The sequence below is a fragment of the Dendropsophus ebraccatus genome, chromosome 5 (assembly GCF_027789765.1).
Source record: "Dendropsophus ebraccatus isolate aDenEbr1 chromosome 5, aDenEbr1.pat, whole genome shotgun sequence".
In the NCBI taxonomy this organism is placed as follows: domain Eukaryota; kingdom Metazoa; phylum Chordata; class Amphibia; order Anura; family Hylidae; genus Dendropsophus; species Dendropsophus ebraccatus.
In genome coordinates, this window is record NC_091458.1 from 69,352,813 (window position 1) to 69,358,812 (window position 6,000).

The following is a 6,000-nucleotide window of genomic DNA, read 5'->3' on the forward strand; positions in this document are numbered from 1 at the left end:
AAAAGAAAAAGAAATTCACTAAATGAGCACTTAAGCGATTTATCTGTACGTGTAAAAGGACCTAAACTCACGCAAAGGAAGAGACCTGTTTGTGAATCAAGCCCCCAATGAAGGCAGGGAGAAGCTGGTGGTGAGCCGCCCCTACCGAATATAGGCCTTGTTCCTCATTAAGAGATTCACACTCCCGCTCTTCCGGCGCTTTCCCATCCACATCTCTGGGATCTCATTCGCTGACAGCCCGCTTAGCCAATCACTGCACTGTCCCTCCACAGGCACTGATCAGATGAGCGGACTGTCAGCCAGGACCCAAGGAAGCAGATAGGAGGAACAGGGGCGGGTGCACATGGTGTCTATCATTTTTACTGGCCTAGCATAGAAGTAGTTAAAGAAAGTTGCCACTACATTCTCACAGCAGAATTAAAATCTGCTGCAAGAATGCAGGTCTATAGACTCTTATGGTAACGAGTATCGCAGCAGATTTGCTGCGATATGCGCCGCATGAAATCTGCTACAAACTCGTTATGTGTGAATCTACCCTACAAATATTATTTATTTTAACTGCTTCCGCTATAGGGCCCATAAAGCACAAACAAGTGATACAAAAAAAGAAAAAAGCATTGTAAAGCATTGTGCAACTTTTCCCCAAGTGGCCCTTCTACACTTCTTACAGTGCATGTGTATAAGAGAAAGACAAGAAATAATGTTGTGGCGTGCCTGTGTTTGGGAGACAGTATCAATTTTGAACACATTAAATTTAAATGAGAAACAAATCCATTTTTTATGGGTGCTACTTATAGAGTCTGCAATCTCTGTATCCAAAAGGAGATACACATGGAGCTAATGAACCCTGTGGCTCACAGAAATGCGTAAATCACAACCCAATTCATTAAGAAATCTATTACAACACAATCATTTTTTTTACTGAATTAGACTCATCATGCTAATGTTGCAGGAACAGATGTCCATTGTATACATTTCCCAGAATGCATTTTATTAATGTATATATTTGTGAATTGACATTCACACTTGTGACACATACTCTTCAGTAAGCATTGGCACGACCACCAGGAGCCCAGCAACTAAAGAGGGCCAATCCCTGCAGAGGTAAGGTACTGTTGCAGTAGTGGACAAGTAAAAAGGTGAGAAAATTAAATGAATCTAGATGACTGAGAGACTGAGTAAATGCCTGTCTGAACTCGAGGCCTGGTTTCTGTGAAAATATGCAGGTGACATGATAATGTAATAACCCGTCTGCATCTCATCTAGCACCAAAGGCCTTACATATATCTTGCATCAATAGCATAGTTGCCATCAGTCGCGGCTTTGCCGGGACTGTCCCGATTCTGAGGAGACAGCTTCGGCAAAACCATGACCCGGGTATGTCCTGGGAAGCTCCGCCCCCCGCCACGGGAAGCCCCGACCCCTTCCAGCACGAGTGAGGTCACTCATGCAGAGCAGGGAGAGGAGTCCCTAGGGGACTAGAGGAACCATACTGGTGAGGTAAGTATAGCTTTTTTTTTTCAATACAGATGAAGGGACAAGAGGATGCTGAAGGGGGTACTGGTATGATGATGAAGGGACAGGAGGAGGATTAAGGGGGAAGTAGTATGATGATGGAGGGGTAGGAGAATGTGAGGGGTAGTACTATGATGATGGAAGGGCAGGAGGATGAAGGGGGTAGTAGTATGATGATAGGGGGAAGGAGGATTAGAGTGGTAGTACTATGATGATGGAAGGGCAGGGGGATGAAGGGGGTAGAAGTATGATGATTAAGGGGCGGGATGATGATGAAGGGGTAGTAATATGATGATGGAGGGGCAGGAGGATGAAGGGGGTAGTAGTATGATAAGGAAGGGACAGGGGCAGCTGCATCATATGGATACAAACTACCAGCCTGCTGAGTGGGGTGTGTAATATACTGGGGATCTACTGGGGTGTGTAATGCTCCTTTTGTGTTTTTCTGACTGTAAAATCTAACTGGAAAATTTAAAACCCACACCCATGATAGGCCACACCCCACCAAGACCACACCCATAATAAGCCACACCCGTTTTTAACGCTAAAGTGTCCCTAGAAAAAAATTTTTTAAATGTTGCCAACTATGCAATAGCTCATTTTTCAATGGGCAAGTGAGGCCCTACAGGAAGTGTTGTTTTTGTTCCAGTCTGACAGTGTGATACTTGCTGCCACCTCTGTCCTTGACAATTGGTTTTCTACTGCTATCAACTGCTCTGGACAGAGGTGGCAGCAGAGAGCACTGTGTCAGAATGGAAAGAATACACCACTTCCTACAGGGCATACAGTAGCTAAATACTGGAAGGCTTGAGATTTTTAAATAAATGTAATTTACAAATATTTATAACTTTCTGACACCATTTGATTAGGAAAAATTTTTTCCCACTAGGGTATACCTTTAAGGTCTATGTGTCAGCATGGGGAATTATGCCCATATACTCACCTCTTAATGGATTTTATCACCAACTAGCCCAGGGAAAGACTGTGTTTTTTGTAGTTGTTGAGCAATTTTTTATTTCATTGTGTTATTTAATTCTGCTGAAGATGTTGCCTAACTCCAAGTAATTGTTTATGTTATTTATTACATTGTCAACTTCTATTAGATCCATGAAATTACAGTATCTCATAGAGGGATTCGGTTTTTGTCAAAATTCTGGTATGTTTAAAATCATCAGTCTAAGGAGTAAGATGTGTCTCTAATAATCTTATTAGGCATCATATCTGTGCCCAAGATCTTGAGAAAATTCCAAGGGGGAAAAAAAAAGTAATGCTCCAAATGGGACGCATTTGTGGTGGGAGAGAAGGTCTCACTTTTAAAAAAAAAAATCTTAATGCTGAAAGACTCACGAAACGAAAACCATGAGAATAATCTTGACCAACCATCTCCTGATATGGAAGGTCCTGAGGCCCCTTAGTAAAAGTAAAATACTGTCAGCAATTCATGTGACTGTCCTCGCTCCATGTTGGCACCTCTCCCATTGTAGTGAGCTTGAGGATACCTCAGTGAGTGGTCAGAGGGATTGACATGTGACAACTTTGGCCTTTGCATCAGTAGACAGTGTGGGGTTAATTAGGGAGGTGGGTGCACCCAATCAGGTCCACTGTCACATTTGATGCCTTAGATGCTCCACAGGCGCATGATTGGTTCCTCTGAGCTTCATTAGCATTACCTTGTTCTGTATCATCTAGCTTTCCCAGTATCCTGATGTATAGCTTGTGTTTGACCTTGTCTTTAGCCAACAATTTGGATCAGACACTGACCTCCTGGTATTGACCTAACCTGCCTGACCTGTTTTCTTTGTGTTTCTGGTCCTTCTTGACCTCTTGCAGACTGATCTGTTGTTTCTCCTGTGTGGTCTTTTTACTCAAAAAGGGCCTGGTCTATCTTGCCTCACTTACCCTTCTGTGCAGTTATCCCAGCATAGCAATGCCCAGTTAGAGATCAACATTTAGGGTCCTATTACACGATTTTTAACGATTAATGACTAACGATCACAAACTAGATTGTTTATCGTTGACCTGAAATCGTTCACCATATTACACAACTTGAGCGAATAATTGTGGAATTACAGCAAACGATTAGCGATAATTTTAGGTTGAGATCTAAATTAACCCTTTGAGGACCAGGCCCAAAATGACCCAGTGGACCGCGCAAATTTTGATCTTAGTGTTTTCGTTTTTCCCTCCTCCCCTTCTAAGAGCTCTAGCACTTTCTGTTTTCTATCTACAGGTCATGTAAGTGCTTGTTTTTTTACAAGAATGGTTGTACTGTGTAATGGCGTCTTTCATTTTACCATAACATGTATGATGGAATTCCAAAATTAATATTTATGAAGATATAAATTGGTGAAATCGTAAAAAAAGAATGCAATATGGTAACGTTTGGGGGGTTCCTGTGTCTACGTAATGCACTATATGTTAAAAGCGACATGATGCAATTATTCTATAGGTCAGCCCGAACACAACCATATGCAGGTTTACCCAGATTCTCTAATGTTATATATTTTTTTTAAATGAAATCCTTTTTTTTGGCAATTAATTATAAATAAAATGGGCCTATTGTGATGCTTATAACAGTTTTATTTTTTTACCTATGGGGCTGTATGAGGTGTCATTTTTCCGCCATGATCTCTAGTTTTTATTAATACCATATTTGTGAAGATCGGACGTTTTGATCACTTTTTATAATTTTTTTTTTATATATAATGTAACATAAAATCGGTAATCCGCGCACTTTTTTCCCTCTTTTCGTGTACGCAGTTTACCGTTCGCAATGACGCTTGTTATATTTTAATAGATTGGACAATTATGCACGCTACGGTATATTATATGTTTATTTGTTTATTTATTTTTATAGTGAGGTCACTCATGCAGAGCAGGGAGAGGAGTCCCTAGGGGACTAGAGGAACCATACTGGTGAGGTAAGTATAGCTTTTTTTTTTCAATACAGATGAAGGGACAAGAGGATGCTGAAGGGGGTACTGGTATGATGATGAAGGGACAGGAGGAGGATTAAGGGGGAAGTAGTATGATGATGGAGGGGTAGGAGAATGTGAGGGGTAGTACTATGATGATGGAAGGGCAGGAGGATGAAGGGGGTAGTAGTATGATGATAGGGGGAAGGAGGATTAGAGTGGTAGTACTATGATGATGGAAGGGCAGGGGGATGAAGGGGGTAGAAGTATGATGATTAAGGGGCGGGATGATGATGAAGGGGTAGTAATATGATGATGGAGGGGCAGGAGGATGAAGGGGGTAGTAGTATGATAAGGAAGGGACAGGGGCAGCTGCATCATATGGATACAAACTACCAGCCTGCTGAGTGGGGTGTGTAATATACTGGGGATCTACTGGGGTGTGTAATGCTCCTTTTGTGTTTTTCTGACTGTAAAATCTAACTGGAAAATTTAAAACCCACACCCATGATAGGCCACACCCCACCAAGACCACACCCATAATAAGCCACACCCGTTTTTAACGCTAAAGTGTCCCTAGAAAAAATTTTTTTAAATGTTGCCAACTATGCAATAGCTCATTTTTCAATGGGCAAGTGAGGCCCTACAGGAAGTGTTGTTTTTGTTCCAGTCTGACAGTGTGATACTTGCTGCCACCTCTGTCCTTGACAATTGGTTTTCTACTGCTATCAACTGCTCTGGACAGAGGTGGCAGCAGAGAGCACTGTGTCAGAATGGAAAGAATACACCACTTCCTACAGGGCATACAGTAGCTAAATACTGGAAGGCTTGAGATTTTTAAATAAATGTAATTTACAAATATTTATAACTTTCTGACACCATTTGATTAGGAAAAATTTTTTCCCACTAGGGTATACCTTTAAGGTCTATGTGTCAGCATGGGGAATTATGCCCATATACTCACCTCTTAATGGATTTTATCACCAACTAGCCCAGGGAAAGACTGTGTTTTTTGTAGTTGTTGAGCAATTTTTTATTTCATTGTGTTATTTAATTCTGCTGAAGATGTTGCCTAACTCCAAGTAATTGTTTATGTTATTTATTACATTGTCAACTTCTATTAGATCCATGAAATTACAGTATCTCATAGAGGGATTCGGTTTTTGTCAAAATTCTGGTATGTTTAAAATCATCAGTCTAAGGAGGAAGATGTGTCTCTAATAATCTTATTAGGCATCATATCTGTGCCCAAGAACTTGAGAAAATTCCAAGGGGGAAAAAAAAAGTAATGCTCCAAATGGGACGCATTTGTGGTGGGAGAGAAGGTCTCACTTTTAAAAAAAAAAATCTTAATGCTGAAAGACTCACGAAACGAAAACCATGAGAATAATCTTGACCAACCATCTCCTGATATGGAAGGTCCTGAGGCCCCTTAGTAAAAGTAAAATACTGTCAGCAATTCATGTGACTGTCCTCGCTCCATGTTGGCACCTCTCCCATTGTAGTGAGCTTGAGGATACCTCAGTGAGTGGTCAGAGGGATTGACATGTGACAACTTTGGCCTTTGCAT